The 20561-nt window shown below is 37.3% G+C and overlaps 1 long non-coding RNA gene across 5 annotated transcripts in view; it reads right to left on the bottom strand.

Annotated features, from left to right (window-relative positions):
• Window positions 1-4560: 4560 nt before the first annotated feature.
• LOC140647874 (uncharacterized) overlaps window positions 4561-20561 on the bottom strand; it is a 34254-nt gene continuing 18253 nt past the window's right edge. For 2 of the 5 annotated variants that reach the window (XR_012041001.1, XR_012041000.1), the window contains exons 5-6: window positions 17259-17320; window positions 4561-16735 (exon numbers count right to left, since the gene is read on the bottom strand). This is a non-coding gene — a long non-coding RNA (uncharacterized lncRNA). Of the gene's footprint in view, window positions 16736-17258; window positions 17321-17357; window positions 19925-20561 lie in introns of those variants that run through there. The other 3 variants (XR_012041004.1, XR_012041002.1, XR_012041003.1) reach the window with 3 other exon arrangements.

The raw sequence follows: 20561 nt of genomic DNA, 5'->3' as shown, positions 1-20561 counted from the left end.
TGTTCCTCTGAGTCATTGTTGTGACTCCACCAACCACGCGGCTCTGCTGAGCGGAGATCGGCCTTTGTCGGTACAGAAATCGTCAGGGAATCAAAAAGATTTACCCATCTCGCAACCCACTGAATGGGATGAGACAAGCACTCTGAAGGTTAGTACTAAGACAAAGGTTTTAGATTTTAGAAGAGCAAACTTCAGCTCGCTCAGGGCTCAGCTGGGAGGGATTCCATGGGAAGCTTCCATGGAGGATAAAGGAGCTAGTGAGTGCTGGGAGTTTTTCAAGAACACTCTCCTGGAAGCACAAAAACAGTTCATCCCCTTTAAAGATAAGGGAAGTAGGCGGAACAAGAGACAGCCTTGGCTTAACTGTGAGCTTCTGAGTCTGCTCAAAACCAAAGGAGAAGCATACCAGAGATGGAAAAGTGGATGAAAACCATTGAGAACTACAAGGACATTGCCAGGGTTTGCAGAGATGCCGTTAGAAAAGCAAAAACTCAGCTCGAATTGAAATTAGCCAATCAAAAACTACTAGAAAGGGTTCTTCAGGTACGTAAACAACAAGCAGAAACAGAAGGAAAATATTGTCCCACTGTTAAACAGGAGAGGTCAATTAGTCACCAACAATGCTGAAAAGGCAGAGGTTCTCAACACTTTCTTCACCTGTGTCTTTACCAGCTCTGTTGGGCCCCAGGCCTTGGGAACAAAAATTCAGGTTGAAGCAAACACAGACCCACTGTCAGTGAAGGAAGAGTTGGTATGTGAACTACTACAGGAGCTTGATCCCTACAAATCCACGGGCCCTGACAATATCCACCCGAGGGTGTTAAGAGATCTGGCTGATGTCATTGCGAGGCCGCTCTCCATAACCTTTGAGAAGTTGTGGAGATTGTGGGACATCCCAGAAGACTGGAAGAAAGCTAATGTCACCCCTGTCTACAAGAAGGTCTTAAAGGAGGATCCAGGAAATTATAGGCCCATCAATCTTACTTCACTCCCCAGGAAAATTATGGAATGAATCCTCCTGGGGGCTATCACAAGTCAAATGAAGCACATGGTTGGGAAAAGCCAGCATGGATTCACCAAGGGCAAATTGTGCTTGACAAACCTGATCACTTTCTACGACAAAGTAACCTACTCAGTTGATGTGGGGCGAACGGTGGACATTGTCTACCTGGGTTTCTCCAAGGCTTTTGATACGGTTTCCCACAGCCTCCTCCTAGAGAAACTGATGCGTTACGGTCTAGACAAGTGGTCTGTGCAGTGGGTGGGGAACTGGCTGACAGGCTGCACCCAGAGGGTGGTGGTAAATAGCTCCTTTTCAGTCTGGCAACCTGTCAAAAGTGGGGTCCTCCAGGGATCGATATTGGGCCCAGTGCTGTTTAATATCTTCCTAAGTGATCTGGATGGTGGGATCAAGTGTACTCTGATGAAGTTTGCTGATGATACCAAACTGAGTGGGGAAGTGGACACTTCAGCAGGGAGAGCCACCCTGCAGGAAGACCTGGATAGGCTAGAAGAGTGGGCTGACAAGAACTTTACGAAGTTCAACCATGTGGAAAAGATGAGGGGCAATGGGTACAAGTCACTCCTGGGGAGATTCCGACTGGACACAAGAGGAAAATTTTTCACAATGAGAACAACCAGCCATTGGAATAATCTCCCCAGGGAAGTGGTGGATTCCCCAACATTGGACACTTTTAAGATTTGGCTGGACAGGGTGCTGGGCCATCTTGTCTTGACCATGCTTTTGCTATGAAAGGTTGGACCAGATGATCCTTGAGGTCCCTTCCAACCTGGTATTCTATGATTCTATGATATTGAATTTTTCCCATTTGGAATATATTGGGCAATTGTTTTAGAAACCATATGGGATAAAATACCCTGAGAGCAAGCAGCAGAAGTGCTGTTAATATTGAATTCCTTTAATTAATGTTTTGTTGATGAAGGAAGGTAAGATAAACTCTCCTGTGTTAGTTTTAGTTGTTTTGGATTCTCATATGTAGCAAGAATGAGACAAAATGTAAACTTTGGAGTAGTCTAAAAGTCATCAGATAGGTATTTCAGTAACCACGGGGAGCAGATATGCTAAATTAGAAATACGTGTGTGGTCTGATTTTTTTAAGGAACAATCATGCTGTAATCTGAGTTTTCTGAATCATAATTATTTTTCACTTAGTCATCTTATGACTCACCCTTTTTGATTGGAGGTGAAAATTATATGAAGTATGAGTCACAGAATTTTCTGTCCTATAGTATTTGTCAGATCTTTCAGCTGCAACGGGCTTGCCCTGAAAAAAAATTCAGTCTTTTAAATCCATAACTGCTGTCATTGCTAATTATACAGCTCCTGTGATAGTACTACATATGTTTGGGTTTGCCTGTCAAAAGTTTTTTCCGTGCAGAAGGAGAGATACTTGTTAATTTGTCTGCTCCAGATAGCTGCCAAATGTCCAATGTTCCAGGTTAAGGACCACCATGTACATGTAGACAATTTAAAAGCTTGTGTTGCAGGAGCCTGATTTTTCCATATACTTTACTCACCACATTGCACTGTCAAATATATCAGAATGCATGATCAACCACACAGTATCCATTTCCTCATCTTTACAGCTCCAGCTCCAGCAATGTTCTATGTACAAGTTCCCCAAGACTATTTATCAATTGTTTATCCATTGATATATCTGAAATCTAGAGGCACCAAAGCTTTTGCTGGTAGTTTTTCCTGTGCATCCTGTCATGCACTGGTCATACACTGACTGGAGAATTCCTCTTTCTCTGGGAAGAGGCCTTCTTTCCATTTGTATCTGTTCTAGGTGCTACGAGCCAAGCCCAAGTTTACACTCCAGGTAGCTGCTAGCAAAGGGATCAGGATACCTGAAGGTTCATTATGCAATCCTTTAAACATAGCTGCATCCCCTACATTTCCCTGCTAGTCTCAGAGGCAGCTGATTATTGTGAGATCTGATGGATGCATTTATTCCCTATTCCTCTGTGCAGATAGGCATCCTCCTGCTTCACGTGAAAGGCTGTGAATCTTTTTCACTTACCTAAAGGTATGTTCCTTCTCGTGCCTAGAAGCGGTGTTGTTAGCAGCTAAATGATTAATTCTCCCTCAAGCATGACTGAGATTCACACAGTAAGGTTACCCACAGGGTCCAAACCAGTATGTCTTCTTACAGCTTGGACCCTCTTGAGCTTGGCTTCCCCTGTGATAAATGATAATGCTGTTTTATCCAACAGCTCTGTGGTTTGAGAACTTGCTAACAGGAGGGAATCCAATTAACTTCTTTCGACTTTAGCTATTCTTCCACCTTACTGAGGAATATTCTCCCTGCCAATCTATAAGCAATCCTAGGGAGTCCCCTTAGTTCTGTCCCATGTTCATGGATTAAAATGTTATCATTAAAATAATTTAAAATGATTGTTAAAATGTAATAGGGTCCAATTTCCTTAAGAGGAGGAAGATTTGACCTCAGGTCTGTTACTGCTAGGTAAACATGTTAACTATGAAGATATTTAGGAAATTAACTAATTCCCCTTCTGTGTCTAAGGAGGATGGAGAGGGGCAGGCATTGAGATCTAAGAGCGCAGAATCATGAAACCTCATCTGAGGTAAGTGCTTTTTTGCAACCTAAAGTAATGCTGCTATGCTCTTGAACATGTTTTGCACATCCCTCAATCCAGCTTTTCCTCTAGGCATTTAGCTGGCTCCCTGTTCAGTTCGTTGATCCCATTTTACACCTGCAAAACTTCCTCACTGTTATGCAGAGAACCACAGTGCAGACCCAACGGCTGGGCTCGCAGCTTGATGTTTTAGAGATGCAATGTTCTGTATTGAATTCCTCAGCTTTTGGCAGAACTAGCCCAGTGGCTTTGTTTGTGTCTGTATAATTAGTCCACAGCAGTTGTTCAGCACAGTATTTTCCCAGTGCTGGGATTTCACACTGCATTAGAAATGCCCTCTGCAGTAGGTGGCAAGTAGCAGGGAGTCCTAAATGTGTATCCGCAGTTGAAGCTCACCTCCTAGATCATCCAAAGGCTCTCTCAGGACACTTAGATGCCACCACAGGAATACTGCACTCCCTTCTTCTCAGAACCCTAATGTGTGATATTCTGCATATTGCCATGCATGGTGTCTTAAAAGGCTTGCAGTCATTTCCTACATCTGACTTGTAGCCACAAGCCACAGGAGCAACTAGAAAAAGAAACTGACTAAGAATGAGAAAAGGGGACAGAAAGGGAGAAAATTTGAAATCTAAATGAAAGAAATCAGATATATTTAAGAATTTTTGCAGAGAAACAGTCCTGTAAATTTAATAAGAAAATCTTACTAGACTTCTGAGTTGTTGAGATCCTTTGGAAGTTACATGTAAAGCCACGTTTATTGAAATTAATTTAAAATGTGGATGTAAATGTAAGAGAGACTAATGACATGTTAATTAATACTTATTACAATAATGTGTTTGTAGGTGTCCCTTTCTGAAAGAGAAATAAATATATAGAAACAAGTATTTTCCTTTCAATAAAACTTAAAAACCAAAAAGGACTCAGTTAAAGAAAATGAAAGTGATGGAACATTACTGGTAGAGGTTTTATATTCAAAAGTATTTCAAATGTAAATTCTTTACAGCCGGCAGTAGCTCTGAGACACTTAGAGCTACATTTTTTGAGACATACACATAGTGTAAGGATTGTCAGAAGACAAGCATGAAGTAGAGGTCTTTTTCCTGATTCCAGTCAAAGAATAGACTCTTCTGTAAACCTTCTATGAAAGAAGAAAATAAGGACAATTTTGTTGTGAGTACTTTTTAAAAAATCCATATTTGTGTGTTTTGGGCTGGAAATCAATGTGCTTTTGCTTTTCCTTGAAGAGACATTACTAATCAGAAAGAGCATGGATACCCAATGATACTGTTTTGTGTACCATTTGCACAAGTGAAAATGGAGCTGTGCACACTAGCAAATTTTATAATAATCTTAAAATTAATATTTTCAACAGATCTCATTACAGAACATTTATACAAATTGCGAATTGTTTTATTTTCTGAACATTTTTATTGTCCTCCAGACTTCATCTCTCTGTGTTTTGAAACAACCAGGGAGTCCTATCCAACACATGTACTGTATTTCATTTGCACTCCACTTCTGGTTCAAGATGTGCGTATACCCTCTGAAATTCTTACTGTTGAAAGGAGAGATAAGGGGAATGGGTGGGGCTGAAATTATCCTTGCAGTACTTGGAAGTCCCAGGATTTCAGCCATTGTCTCCTGAATCATCTATAAACGGGACACTCTGCTATTCTGTCCCACAGAACTGTCGTCCTGTGGTGGTGACTCAGACTGGGGAAACTCAGACTGGGTGACACTCAGACTGGGGAAAGCTGGGGTAGCAGGTAAAAATCAGTGTAATGGAGGATGTAGTGGAGGTTACTGGAAGATAGGTATCTATCTCATTGATGTTTTTAGTGGCAGGCATGGATAACAGGATGGGAAATGTTCCCAAGGGAGTCCAGACAGATGATCCGTATGATGGACTTAACTCTGCAGCCTATGCTTAGCAGTAGGAACAGGGAAGTAAGGGAAGCTGGAGACAGCACTAGCTAGGTCAATGCTTTGTCTGATCATTGTAGAACTGGTGAGCCTTCACACCCTGCTTGCACACTGGACTAGAGCAGCTCCTGAAAACCAGAGACCTTGACCCAGAAAATCTCCTAGATAGAGCTCTGGCTTTGGATAACATGGTGTGTTAGTAAAGAAAATGGATTTTCATATGTGTTCCCACTGACTTAATTAATAATTGGTTTACTTCCCTTGGCAAAGTAAGTTAGTTTTATCTTGTTGCCATGAAGCTCTTAAGTTACATTCAACTAAATTTAATTATCAGCCCACAAAATCTGATTAATCGTTTAATGTCATCATTTGACCCTAACCTAGGAAGGATAAAAGGGTAAGAAAGTAAATTTCTCTTTCATCTGGCTTTCCAAATCAAGAACTGTCTGCTTTAAAATCTTCCCAAAAGAGTGACTGACAAGTCTTGTTTTAATACACTATATATAGAGACTATATTGTATTTGTTATAAAGTTCAAGGTTGACTCTTTCATGTGGAGTCATAAGTCATGTCTTACTGATGATAATGTTATTTTTTTCTTTAGTATTTCTATTCCGAGATATTTTCTTGCAGGTGTGACAAGGTCTCTAAAACAACAATGCTATAATATGGCTCAAAAGAAATTGGTGATGCGCTTTTATAACTAAATATTAACATTAGAATCAACTGCATCTCAGTTTACATTCTTCAGGAAAACTCACTAAAATATATACGGCTTTAGAATGTATTGACTATCTCCCTATTAACAGTAGAAACAGCACTAGGCAATTTTATGACTACATTCAACTACCATATCTGACAGAATCAAAAGAAGTTTGAAAATCTGGAATTTATACCTCTCATATAGTAGACTCCAACCTGCAAAGTGCAGTAGCTACTGTCTGGAAGATTCGTTGCCTTTTGATTTAAAGCAGTGGGTTCTTAGAGACGTATTGATAGCTTGTGAAAGCATTGAAAATTCAGCTTGGAGAGGTACACTGGTATCATGCACATAATAGTTTATGACTTTTTCCTTCAGCAAGTTCATCCATAAACTCTACCTACTGTTCAGTTATGTGGGCACTGGAGGTCTTGAAAGGCTATATGTATAAATATTGGTGGGAGAATGGGCTGGATACCTTAAATGTAAGTTCTTGTTTTGAAAATGGGTAAAAGTTTAAGCAATGTGTTATGTGAAACCCAGTGAGAAACTGATGATGAAAAGAAATAGTTCTTTTGGTGTTCTTTTAAAAGAAAATAAATAGTATCAAGTATCATGGAAGGGACCTAAAGAACTCAAAAGGACTTGGTAGAAACCTTCTATTCATAAGAAAGGGTATCTCATATAGTATTAGTTGGATTATGTCCATTTTGAGAGACAGAAACTGTGTTAAAAAGATCCCAAAATACAAAAAAGTCTTTTAGATATTTTCATCCTGGTAGGATTTCATGTTGAAAATCTGATAACTTTTCTTAGTTATTTATGCAACACAAAAACATATAAATGCCTCCTATTCCACTTGCCCAACCTATCAAAATATGTTACATTTCTACTTGAGTAAACCATATGATATGTCGGAAAACAAAGTTTTGTAATATAGATTTTGTTTAGCTTGCAGAATGATTTTATTTAACTGACAAAAAGCCATAACAACATTGTACTCTAGTGATAAGCAATGAAGATGGGGCAAGGAATAGAGGAGGGTTTCACTGCGGCTTCTGCTGGCAACAGTAAATTTTCTTAGTTTAAAGGAGGCTGCCAAACCTCATTTATTGAGGCTTAATATAACTAATTGAATAGGCACATTAAAAAGGAAATCAAAGCCTTTCAAGGTCCTAGGTCCAAAAACAGTGCTCTGGATATGATGAATATAACTGACTTCGTTTGTTTACAGAATTGATGTTAAGATACTGCCCCCACGACCCTTCTGAGCTGTGTATTTGGATTGTGCTGTATGATTCACATTGAGCTATCGTACATTTACTGGACCCAGGTCCTTGTTGTCCCTACAATGTCACACTGTCTTCATTTCACCTACCTCTGCTACTTATCTGGGATCAACTCATTCCCTATGCTGAGAAAGCTCTGTGAGTTTCATCCTCAGTGCTCTGCACTGTCTTTCCTCCACAGGCTACCTCCAGGACTGGATGCCCTCGGAGGCTGATGGTGTTGAGCCTCGCAGATCTAAGGCAATTCAAAGAGACCAAAGTTGTGCCTCTGGCCTGTTTTCTGGCCATTGCTGGTCTTCAGGCTGAGTCTTTTAAAGATGTAGGGAGGTATACAAGAGAGTACAGGCCTCTCTGGAGCTGTGTACAATAGCTAGGAAAGTGATGGGAGCACAACCACACCTTTCCTGCCCACAGAGAACAATCAAATTTCCATCCTTTCATGAAAGTACCTGGGAAAGGCTTTCTTTCAGATGCCCATTTCAGTCTTAAGAATTCCTGCCACAAAAATAAAACAGGAGCAATTCTACTCCCATCATTCTGTCCAAAAGCTGCCCTTGATTTGGTATGACTTAGTGCTGTTATTCTCAATGTACCCTGAAAGTGGGCAGAATACAATACTCGTTTTTCTGCTCATGGTAACTTGCAACAGCACCACGTTCTAGGCTGGGGTCCTGGCCATCCAATTTACATTTTGTTTCTCAGTATATTGATAACAGCTATTTGCTGGCTCTCGGAAAGAGTACATGTTTTTCTAAGAAACTACAACCAGAACAGCAGTGTCAGTGTCGAACAGATGTAATAGATCTTTGTTTAATATTCCCACCAGAAATCTTAGGAATCTTAAATTATTTGGGTTATTAATTTACTTAATAGGTTTGCTGTTCTAATCTTGGGTCAACAAATATTTCTGTCTTGCAGGAAATACTTACAGCAGGATAATTGTTTTCAATGCCTGAATTTTAATTAATCTTAACTTGTCTGCAAAATATATCACTATTTTATTGCATAAAAACATGTATTTGAAAGTATTGTTGTTCCAATTCAAGCAATTGATGAGTGGAAGAGAATGTTCTTAAAGGACCTATTCACTATTGGTTCATTTAGGGCAATTTTTTTTTCTCTTTCACAGATACACCAACAATGATTTATGCACTGTGTTTTAGAGCATTTATAAATAATGACATGAAATGGGAATGACTTAAAAGGAGCAGGTGTTCAAACTCTTAAAGCTGTTAGAATGAATATGCACATAGATCTTGCTTGTAAAAAGGGGTTCTGGGAATTATAAAACTAGAGCCGTGTAAGCTTGGGACTACCTGCTCTTGTTATCAGGTTCAGCAAAATGACAAGGAATCTGCCAAACTTGTCAAGTGCACTGTGCCTCAAAGGCAGTTAGAAAGCATTTTTTAATTGCCTGCAAGAGTATGTGGGGGTTTGAATACATTAAGACAGCAAATATTCTTACTATACTGTAAATTGACACCAAAAAAGCATGCTGTCTCTCATCCCACTCTTTCTTGCTTGCTCACTCACTCTCCTGCGCACATACATAAGTATAAATATCATATTCAAACCATAGAAAAAAATGCTACAGAAGGGAACATATCTTAAAATGATAAAAGCACATTGGAACCATCTTAGAAAATTTCAAAATAGTAATTTTTTGTACAAATGATTGTGTGCTGGAAATTCACATTTATTTAAATATTTGAGTCAAAAATTCAAATGCTTGCCATTCCTTGGCTTACATAGTAAGGTATGGGGCTGCCAGCTCTGCTCTAGAACCCACCACCCTAGTGGAAGGGCCTCAGAGCATCACCTACACATATGACACTACAGTGACAAACCTTTACATTCTTGTAGGTGGAGATAAATATATGGCTGACACTGAGTAATATGGGTACCCAATGCTCCAACTCTGTAAATATCACTTACTGGGAGACAGTGCATATTTTCCCTCTTTAGGCACAGACATTATGAACCCAGTGCTAGGTGGGTTTGAATATTTATAATAGCTAGGAATGAATGCATATACCTGTTGCTGTAGGTATTTTTTGTATGGAGATAAGGAAGGTTAACTTAGTCATTTAAATGAGTAAGTGAACTTGCTTGAACATAACACCAGCACAGACAAACAAATTTTGCTAAATATTTGCTAAAACTTCCCATATTCAACAGTCGTATACAAAAGTCAGTTACCTTGGACATGGGTTTCTCAGCATTTCCGTGAAAATTTGAACATGAGAATCTAAATTAATCCCTCAAGACATGAATCTATTTAGAATTAAAGTTCAAGTGGCCATTTTGTTATTCTTAGTTTGCTCAAAAATTACATCAGAGTAAAAAATACATGAAAATATTAACCCATTTTAGACATACCTCAGCAATAGCTTTATACCACTTCAGTAGTAACATGTAAAGTAAGGTGGTAGAGTATTACCATTTCTAGATGGATTACTAAAACGCTTCTCAAAGAGTAATTGAATCTACTCTAGAAGAGTCCTTCCAGAGTTTGCAAGAGGTTATTGAGAATTTTTTTCTTTAAAAAAGCTGCATGAAGTCATAAGTCCTTTATGATTTAAGTCTGTTGGGACCTGGAGCTATTATGTGGGTAAATAATGTACCTTTCAGGAAGTGCAGCACCAAGAGGAAGTGAATTAGAGAGAAACAAAGAGCTTGGGGACTCTGAAGGGCAATTGTTATTTGTGTCTGGATGCATTGTGTTGATAAAACTAATTAACTCGGCATTTGTTATACATTTGCTCTGCTTTGAGCCTGGAAAAAATTCCTTATCTTGGCCAAAATATGAAAATTCCTTGCTGAAAAAAGCCAGGGTACTCCATGAAAGCCAATGACAGTTTTGCGTCTAGCTTCATTTGTACCATCTTTCACCACAGATAATTTCATCAGGTATAGGAAGAAAAATCAGCAGATGTTACAAATTTTTATTGTGCAGCTATAGGCAATATAATGAAACACAGAAGTTGCCTACTACAGATGCATATTGTTGATGTAATATGCCACCTGAAAAGCCAGCTCTTGACAGATGTACCTTGAATAAGACTTTTCCCAGGTGCCATGCCAATGATTTCTCTGATAATAATTCATTGTATAATATAAATAGAAATATTGATTAGAATAGTGGCATACAGAAATAACATATAAATAACTGTAAACTTGCCCTTTCCCTAATTTCCCATCCTCATTAGTGCAGAAATATTTTTCATGTTGCTGTCATAGCTAGAAGCTATTTCTTATAATACACCAGCTCTCACCAGAAATTAGAGCTGCGGAAACTTTGCATGTTGCTCGGTTGCTTGGAAATTTGTATATTTTTCTCTACAGAAAATGACTTTGTAAGGTCATTAGAAAACAACCAGTGCTTGAAGAATACAATTGGAGTATCACATGAATGTTCCATGAAAATCAAAATCTCTCCTTCTATTGGGTATGATTAGAGAAGGATCAAAACCTGAGTTTTATGTAACAAAATACTGTGATAAAACTGGAAAAGGTCATTGGAAATATGAAAGCAGAAATGATTTACTTATGACAGATATTACACTTGAAGAGCTTGTCTGTTTCTATCTGCATGTAAAAATATGCATTTGTAGGTACAGTTATAAGAAATTTATTGAAACTTTTCCTAAAACAGCTTCATCTATTTACATATATGTGACATATTATACTTTTGCAAGGTTTTAGAATGGTGTGCCTTATGGATGATTTTGTAATACATTATTCTGTAATAAAGGAAAGTGGAAAAACAACTTTATAAGACTAGGACTTACAACAAATATCAAATCACAGCTTTAATTCAGCATTAAAGTTTCAAATAAGTCACTGAAAAGTCAAAAATAGAGTATAGGTAGAGCTGCAAGATAAGGGTATGATCAAATTTACTTCAGGAAATTAACTGGTGTATTCCTTGATATACCTCTCAAAAAAACTGTTTTAAAAGAAAATAGAACAACACCCTTTCTGGTTAAAACAAGTTATGGAAACATGCAAAGCCGTCTTTCCCTACCAAAGCAAATTATCCTTGAGGCATCTGAGATTTTGAATTCCTTGTACATCTGTGAAGTCAGTAACCTACAGTTCATTCTTGGCCCCACTGAAAGTAATGAGAGTTTGTTATCCTGACTGGTGTGACCCTGGAAGTAAGGCCAGGATTTCTTTCTCTTCATATGCACTATTTTTTGAAGCAGCTGAATATATATCCTTTGAGTTTTTACTCTTATGCAAAAAGAGAATGTGTTGGTGACACTGAAAACAAAATAGCAATGAAGCAGATTAAAAAGCTATCAAGCAAGTCATTTAACGGGGATACATTTTGTAAAAATTAACATTAAAATCTATCAGTGCTGTTATCTGTAAACTCCTTTAGTTATAGTTTCACTATTCTGATTTTCATTGCACAACCCTTTAGACTGTTTAAACAAGGATAATATATGTTCTTTTTTTGATATGGAAGGATGTAGAAACACAAGTTGCATTATCGATTACTCTTCTGAAATAGACCCACTGGAAATTTTGTAATTCTGCAGCTCACAGGGACATGTCTTAAGGATTTTTATCCTTCTTTGAACCTACTCAAGCTTTGGTCCAGTGAGGATTTGCACCCTATAGGGGGGTGATTTTCTAGTAATTGAAGTGCAAAATGTCTGAAACATCCATGCTCCATAGCTTAAGCAAAAACCTATTCATCCTGCATCATTTTTCCTAAGCAAATTGTTTTCCTGTCAAAGCATGGGCCAGAACAAGCAAGAAGTAAGGGCACAAAAGCAGCAGAAAGCAGGCGAAATTAAATTTAAAGTGCTAAGAAGCTACTAGAGAGAAGTGTGTTCTGCTAGACAATGTTTTTTTACACTGTGGGCTATTCTACCTTCCTTGGTCCTAACCAAGAACAGTTAACAATTGTTTGACTACTTCCATATCACCTATTGACACATTCTCTGTATTGTCATAGAACTACTGCTGCATGCATATCGGTTTGTCTGCAGGTTCAGATGCAAAGGTTACTTTTGCAGACAGGACTTTTCATCTCCAAAAATTATGCATCTTCTGCATCTTCAACTGAGTAGTGTGAGGTTACATTTCAAATGACCCAATTGATACTATGTTTGCATTATTCAGGCACCAGTTTATTCCCACAAGAACAATCAGTACCTGGGCCTTAGGCATTTTGAAAATATGCTCCCTGAAACCTACAGTTGGGATTTAAAGGAAAAATAAATGTCTTAAAAGCACAAGCTCCACTCATATTCTGTAGGCATTTGTTTCCAGTTGCCTATGTGTTTTCAGAAATCTGCACATCAAATTTTCAGCAGTAGGCACCACAGCTACCTGACAGGTTAAAAAAAAAAGAAGTAAATATAATAAAAAGAACTGCAAAACTTGGGGAAAAAAATGTGAATAAGCAATGTGTTTTCTTGAACTTATTTTGCTTATATTTTATCATGTTTGAAACATACCCATTCATCTGTGTTTCTAACACATCTGATGACAACACTTAATATAATGTCATTAAAAAGAAAGGACTAGTCAGAATAAAATGTATTCATTGACATCACATTTCAGATTTTTTGCAACAAATGAAGTCCCAAACCTATACCAAGTACTTTTCATCAACATTTGAGTTTTCTATAGAGTCCATTCTTTTCACACATTAACTCTAGGGACACATGACACAGTTTTATATATCTGAGAAGGAAGATCATGTTCTTGCCCCAAATTTGCTATAGCTCCCATTACAACAAAATTTTCCATGCATTTTTTTCTGAAATGTAAAGGAGCAGTTTACATGAATGATGTATTTCGAAAGGTCTTCTGAAATCATTAAACCTTGTGTGAATTTATCCTCTGCTAAAGTACTGTCTCTACAGAAATTTCTTCTGAAGTACAATGATATGTTAGAATTTGAATATTATAACTAATGTCTTTTGACCAGTAAGAATGATGGAAAAAGGGAAGGGTCAAAACCTAATAGGTTAAAAGGAAAGTACCTTTGTCGTCATCTGAAAAAGGTTTTATTGTTACCTGTTGTGATGACAGGTTTAAGTGATAATTATTGTATAGGCGGAAGCTAAATTTTTAACATTGGAATAAATGGATAATCTTTCATAAAGTTTTGTTGATGCTAATATAAAAATGTATTTTGTTTCTCTCTTTTCTGTTTTCTCCTCTCAACCATAAAACCTTCTTATTTTTCTTGTGTATTGGATGTTGCCTCAACTCCAAAGAGTTTTCCTTTTTGTCAGTATAAACATCTTGTTCTTTTTTAAAGCAAAAACCAAGGCTTTGCTTTGAGAAAATAATGACTTGCAAGAGAGAGGGTAAATATTGATAGGGGTAGGCCTGCTGCACAGGGAAAAGTCAAGACCTCATATGTCATTGAGAGAGATGAATGAAAAGCTGTGTTTGCTGAAAGTGTGAAGTTCATTGATTAAGGGTGAGGAAATGTTAGCCATGCTAATTCCCAATCTGCCCTGGGATCAGGATGTTGACAAAGTGTTGAAGGGACTGAGAGTAAAACTGACACTAAACATAGTTTCCTCAAAGGATGGAAGGGGCGAAGCATTTTTTCTAAAGTTTCAGAGTAGTTATGTAAGGATCATAGACTTATTCCACCATTCAGTACAGCACTTTGGAAGTGAGGAAAAAAAAAAGGGCATAAGTTGCTAACTCTTAGAGAGATGGTAACCTACAGTGAATGTTTAATGGACTGTTGTGTGAAAGATTGCACCCTTCTATTATATGGCAGTAAATGAGCAAAACTAACTCTTTGCATAAAATGTCCATTCTGTCCTTCAGAATGTTGCCAGTTCTAATAATTTTCCTTATTTCAAGTGAGGCAATAAACCAAATTAATAGGTTCCCTAAGAAAATAATCATTTTTACAAGCACACAACTTTAACATGATTACTTTGACATAAAAATATGCCAAAAATGTCTTTTTGTATCAATTATTTGTAATGCTACTTTCAAACCAAACAAAAGGCACTTCTGTTATAGGCCTGTTTTTCCTAAAAATAATTCCATTGGGATTAAAATAAGGACCCATTCAAACAAAAAAACACATGCTCATGTTTGAGATAATGAAATGGACCCCCTTCTCTCATCATGGAAATCTTTAAGCTGATTTTATGTTCTACAAGAATATTTAATCTGTTTCATGTGTCCTTGCTTATAACAATGTTGGCAAGCTTAGCTTATAACAATGTTGGCAAGCTTTCACGGAACCAGCCCTACTTTGCATTGTTGTTGTCCATTCAACACTGTTGTGACTAGAACCATTAGCTCAAACTATTAGTTGAGAGTTTGCCTTTCATGATTTATGTGCATGATTTAGTGCATGACAAAGTACTTTTTGGGAACCTTACTGGTTCTGAAGCTTGTTCAATTTCTGTGGGCTAGCACAGCTTTAAAAATGGTTTGCATATATGTGCCTAAGTGTGAGTGTGTAAAGAATCTTACTGAAGGTCTCATATATCATTCAAGAAGTATTTAAGCTTTGTCTTCAGAAGCCAGTAATAGAGCTCTTGCCTCCATCTTAGTTATAAAAGCTTCTCAAGTTCTGGGAATCTTTTGAAATTTCAAATTCTGGCATATGAGTGAGATTCAACCACTCAAGCCTTTTGACAGAGCTCAGACACATTTACCTTCTTTTTATTTCAAAGCAATAGTAAACAATTAAATCTGACCTCTTCTATTATCTTGCATGTGATTTGACACAACCTAATAAGTTTTAAACATCCCAGCTGATACACATTTCATTTTTCTGGATATCCACTTCCTCGGCCCTGTGAACATCTTAATTTGCCATGCTTGGGTGCATAATTTCATAGGGCTTGCTTGAGGAACAAATGCCTCTCTGGGTTTCCGTTTTGGCCCTGACTTTACTCTAATTTGCTTCCATTTCTGAAGTGGAACAGCTTTCCACAGGAAAGCTGCCTCTGGCTGAAGCCTCTTTCTCTTTCATCTCATCCCATTGTTTCTGTATGCCAGCAATTAAACCCTCTTCAGGTAATGTGCTCTTAAATCTTGGGGCTTATCCATAGCAATAAATACTTTTACTACACTAAAGGGACTCTTCATACTTGTCAAGATGGTGCCAAAGGCCCATTAGCCAAGAACATTTCTTTCAGACTTTTTGGGGAGGACAAGAGAGTAATTTTTAATATTGATGTCTGTCTTTTCATTTTCCAATGTCTACAAAATTACTATTTTTGAATACAGTTGGAGCGCTCTGAATTTTTTCCTGTGAAATCTCTGGTAGGAATGCAATAAACTATAAGATACGCTCCTATAGAGCTTTTTCTGTCAGGTACCAGATTTTCCTCATCTGCAATACTGCACAAAGCTGATTTTGCAGATTCCCTAATTTTCCACTGCATATCTCATGGGTTTTCCAGCCTCTTTAGTTTTATATACTGCACCTATAACACCATTAAACCTCAAGAATCCTCAGGCAATAAGTTGTGAAAGACATATAACAAAGGGTAAGTGGGAAAAGAAGAGTTCAGTATTTCAGAGTTTTATCCAAATATATTAAAAACATATTTCTTCCTACTGTAGGAAAGGTCTGTTTGAGTTTAAATTAATACCTAGTATATTGCATCCACTTAATGTTTTAATTTAATTTATTTTAGTGAGAAATTTTGCTATTTATGGTCTTAACTTTTGAAGTTAAGAGGCACTGATCTACAAAATTTTGGTATAAATATCATCATTAGACTGGAACAAAAATGGTCCAAGTGTTTTTAAATAAGATCACTGGTTCAACATGCATTTGTTTCAAGGCTTACTTATAGTATGTGTTTAAATGTGATTCCTCCACCTCCTCATTACCTTTAAAATGGCTCTTTCATTATGGGTGCTAAGATTTAGGAGGAAATATTGTACCTTAGCATTTAATAATTCATTTTAAAGTGTTAGTTCAAACACATCATAGCACAATATCAGATGCCGTACCAAACATCCAACCAACAACAAAGTTCCTTAATTGCCAGAAATGGACCAAGAGAATCTTGAAGTTCTGAATCTGGATTTGAACACATTGCCAAATCTGACAGGTTTCATGGTAATTTTCTTGAACAATACTCCTTTCACATCTTCCATGGATTCTGCCATGGCTCCCATGGAATATTCTCTGACAGCTCATCCTGTCTTGGAGACTGGAATTAGTTTGGGACCTTCACCTAAGAATAGATTTTAACGTGAGTACCTAGGTTGCTTTCAAGATAAGTATAATGCGTGCTTTAAAATCCTTCAGGCAGTGGAAGGAGTTGGAGCCCCAGCTGTCCATCTATTACATGAGCATCTTTCTATTAATGTGTTGGATAAAAGGGTGCAATGGCAACAGTCTCTGAAAGAAATACCTCCTCTATTTTCCAAGATTCAATAACTAACTTCACAAGTTAGTGAAGGACTTCAGGACTCAACCCTTAAAAAAGGAAGACACTTCACTCACCATGGAATAATTTACCTCCTTGGAATAAGATACCTAGTCCCTGAAATGCAGTTGGCCAGTATTTCTTATTGGCAACCACAGACAACTTTCACTTAAATCCTCTTCCTGACAATTCCATTCTCTTTCCCTCCTCCAGTTGTATAGGAAGTATAGATACCTCATTTGTTTTTTTTAGACTCAGCTACTAGGGCCTAGAATTGCTTATCTCAGCACTTAAATCTTTCTATGTATTTCAAGATTAATTATCTGACCTTAACAGAAACTTGGGGTGGAGACAGAACCAGGCCACAGAACATCCCCCTCAGCCTCCACTCTACATGTGAACAACAAAAAAATATATTAGCAAGAGTTAGTATAACATTTACAGCTCATTTTGGCTAAAGGCAACATAGATTCTCATTAGTAAGCAAAAATCCTCCTTTATATATTTATATATATAATATATCTATTCCTCTGAAAGATACTACAAGTGGCAGCTCAGACCAGAAAAATCCTCTATATCTTAAGCAAGACCACTTAACATATCCTATTTTATCCCTTTCAAAAAGCACCATATGCTGAACTCAGCCTTCAGTGTTATTACATGCCACACAACCTTCAGGAGACTCAGTGTCATATTCAGGGGTTATCTCTACAATATACAGTTACCAAAGAAAATGCTTTGAGCGTTACAAAAGAGAAGTAAAAAAGGCAATGACTTTTGATGTCCACACTTAGAAGTGTTCAAGTTCTGCAGGCTGTGTGTCTAAAAACATGGATTTATGCAAAGTCAGTCATATGGCATACTTTATCTTTGGTAACAAAAGTGTGGGGGGTTTTGTTGTTTTTGGGTTTTTTCCCCTGTACAGAGGAGACGTGGACTGCAGTAAAGTATTTTCTATACTACATTGAGTAAATTTTTACTTAGAGTAGAGAAATGTCGGTTGTTCCAGGAATTATAAAATGGGTAAAAGTTTAGCTGCAGGAGATCAGTAGTGATATTACTCATGATGCAGTTCATCCTAGTTAAAGTTTTCATTGATGGCCTTGTACAAAAAATAGGAGTGTTCCTTCTCTGTTGTTGGAAGGTATCATCAGTACAGAGAAAGAGAGGTGTATACAGTAAGAACTGGGTGATTTGAAAGCTGGAAAACTGTCCCACACAACTTGATTCTGTGTGGAAGGACATGCACTTACAGACTAATTACAATATTATTTTGCTATAAATTGTAAGATCAGAAGTTGAAAATAATAGAAGAAAGAGATCTGTGTATAACAGCTGATCTTAATATTGAGAGAGAGAGGTCTGCATTCCAAAACAGGAAGAAAAAAAAACAAAGGGTGACTTTGACACAGGGGAAAAAAAAAAAGAAGAATATAATGGCTGTAAACAAGTTTACACAGCAAATCAGAGAAGTAGTTTCTAATTACTGCAACAGTGAGAGTTTAGAACCGCTTTCCAGTAGTGTTTGTGCAAACAAGACTTTATTAACATTAAGATGTTCTTGATGATGTTTATGAGAAGAATTTTATGACTGGTTGACTATGATTAAAATCTTTCTAGCCCATACTTTTTGTCCAGCCTGTGGAATCTGGAATCTGCTGGCAAAAATACACTTTTTAAGAGGTAAAAGTTATACTGTCAAAAGTCACGTTCTCAAAAATAGTTTATTTTATTGCCACAGGCAATATAAAATATAAAATACTTACTTGGCAGGAAACATCACGGTTAGTAGGAAGTGCTTTGCCAAATTAAAGTGCTACAGTACTAGTACTCAGTGCATTGGCTACCAAAGGGTATGGCCTATGTAACCATGCTGGGTTGCAATTTCTAAGTAGGTGGAAAGAATGCTGGTATCCAGTTAAAAGAGAAAAAGTCAGCTTTTTCAATGATGGGTTCAGAAATCCCAAATGGGCTTAATTTGGATTATATTTTAGTTCCATGGGCTTTCCAAGGTTCCATTATTGCAGACATTCAGTGTAAAATTCTGAGGGAATTAAACATTATACGGCAAATCTGCTTATTATGTGCCTTTGTAATCCTTTACAGAGGTCAAGTTTCAAGGGAGTACCATTAAATAGATCAGGTAATTTTGAGCCGATTTTTTAAGGTATTTATTTTCCATTGGAATTTAATTTTCCTGAACTGCTCTGATATCACAAGAATTCATATTCAAGTGACATTTCTAGCTCTATTTCTTTCCTGATGCCAATTACATATTTGAAAGAGCCCAACTCCATTCTAGTTTATATGGTTTTCTGCATGTGAGTAACTTCTTTGATTTAATCTGAGTTGCTACAGATTTAAGAGGAGGAGAAAAATGCTGTGTCCAATATGCTCATTTGCTTTCTGTGCTTAGAGTTGGAGTGCCATTTTAAGCAGATAATAATTAGAATTGATGTATATTTTTTTCCTGGCTCAAAGATCCATAAACAACCTGCAATTCTAGTATGAGCTTTATTTTTTTCGGTCAAAAATTCTTTTTTCATGTGTGAATCAAATTGAGCTTGTGTAATTCTGAGTTACAATAAAATCCCTCTAATGTCGGCAACATCTTTTGTTCACACTTACACATTTTATACATAGGTATAAAATGAATAAAATTCCCCTTAAGCAAATGCAGTTCTGTGGTACCTCACCCATAGCAACAAGAAGTGAATGTGTTTTGGTTTGAGATCAGACTGATGACTGTCAGTTGCAGTTGCACTTTGGTTCAGACAAAACTGATTAGAAACAATCAGAAATTGATACTGAGTGGTCCCAAGGTCCATAAAATTTTCAGTAAGAATCTCATTCACTTTGGGTTTTCAGTTGCCCACATGTAACTATCTAGTGCTATTTGTGACGCCTGCAGGTATTTCACCTGGAATCCAACCAGTGGTTAGGAGTCCTAAAGATGTGACGTCAAATCTGCAGCTCCTCATGGTCTCAGATCTCCTTGTTATGTTAAAAAAAAAGTAGGTATCAATGTGTGGGAAACAGCATCAGGCCATGTATTTGTATCTGGCGACATTCTACATTAGGAAAGAAAAAATGCCAAAGGAAACTCTGCCCTGGACTGAACGCAATAGTGCAGCAAAAATAAGCTGCAGCTTAGAAAGCATTTCATATTTTTATTAAAACTGTGTGAGGTGGGATATAGCTACTGTAAGACTTGAAGAAGATTTAAAATGGCTATTTAAGATACACAGATGGAGATGGACTGCACATAGTATGGGTTATAGCACTGTGCAGAAATTCTTTTTAATCATTTTCATAGCTAATATATTCTCTATTCAAGTAATAGAATATATATTGGACCTGAGTCTGCTTTCCACAGTGATGGTATGCAGTAACTAACTCTGTTTAAGTAATTTTGGGTTCTACCAGCATAAAACTGATGTAAAAACATAATCAGGACCATTTAATCCTCTAGCTGTAAACCAAATATGAGTTTGGATTTTCTTGTGAGAATTCCAGTAAGACGAAAAGAAAATAAAAGGAAAAAAAAAAGAGAAAAAAGGAGAAAAAAAAAAAACCCACCCCCACACATAATGAGCTACAGGGATTAATCAAAACCCCTTGGTGCCTTCTC

This window comes from Ciconia boyciana, chromosome 2 (genome assembly GCF_034638445.1).
Source record: "Ciconia boyciana chromosome 2, ASM3463844v1, whole genome shotgun sequence".
NCBI lineage: Eukaryota > Metazoa > Chordata > Aves > Ciconiiformes > Ciconiidae > Ciconia > Ciconia boyciana.
This window is presented reverse-complemented; position numbering and strand designations above follow the sequence as displayed.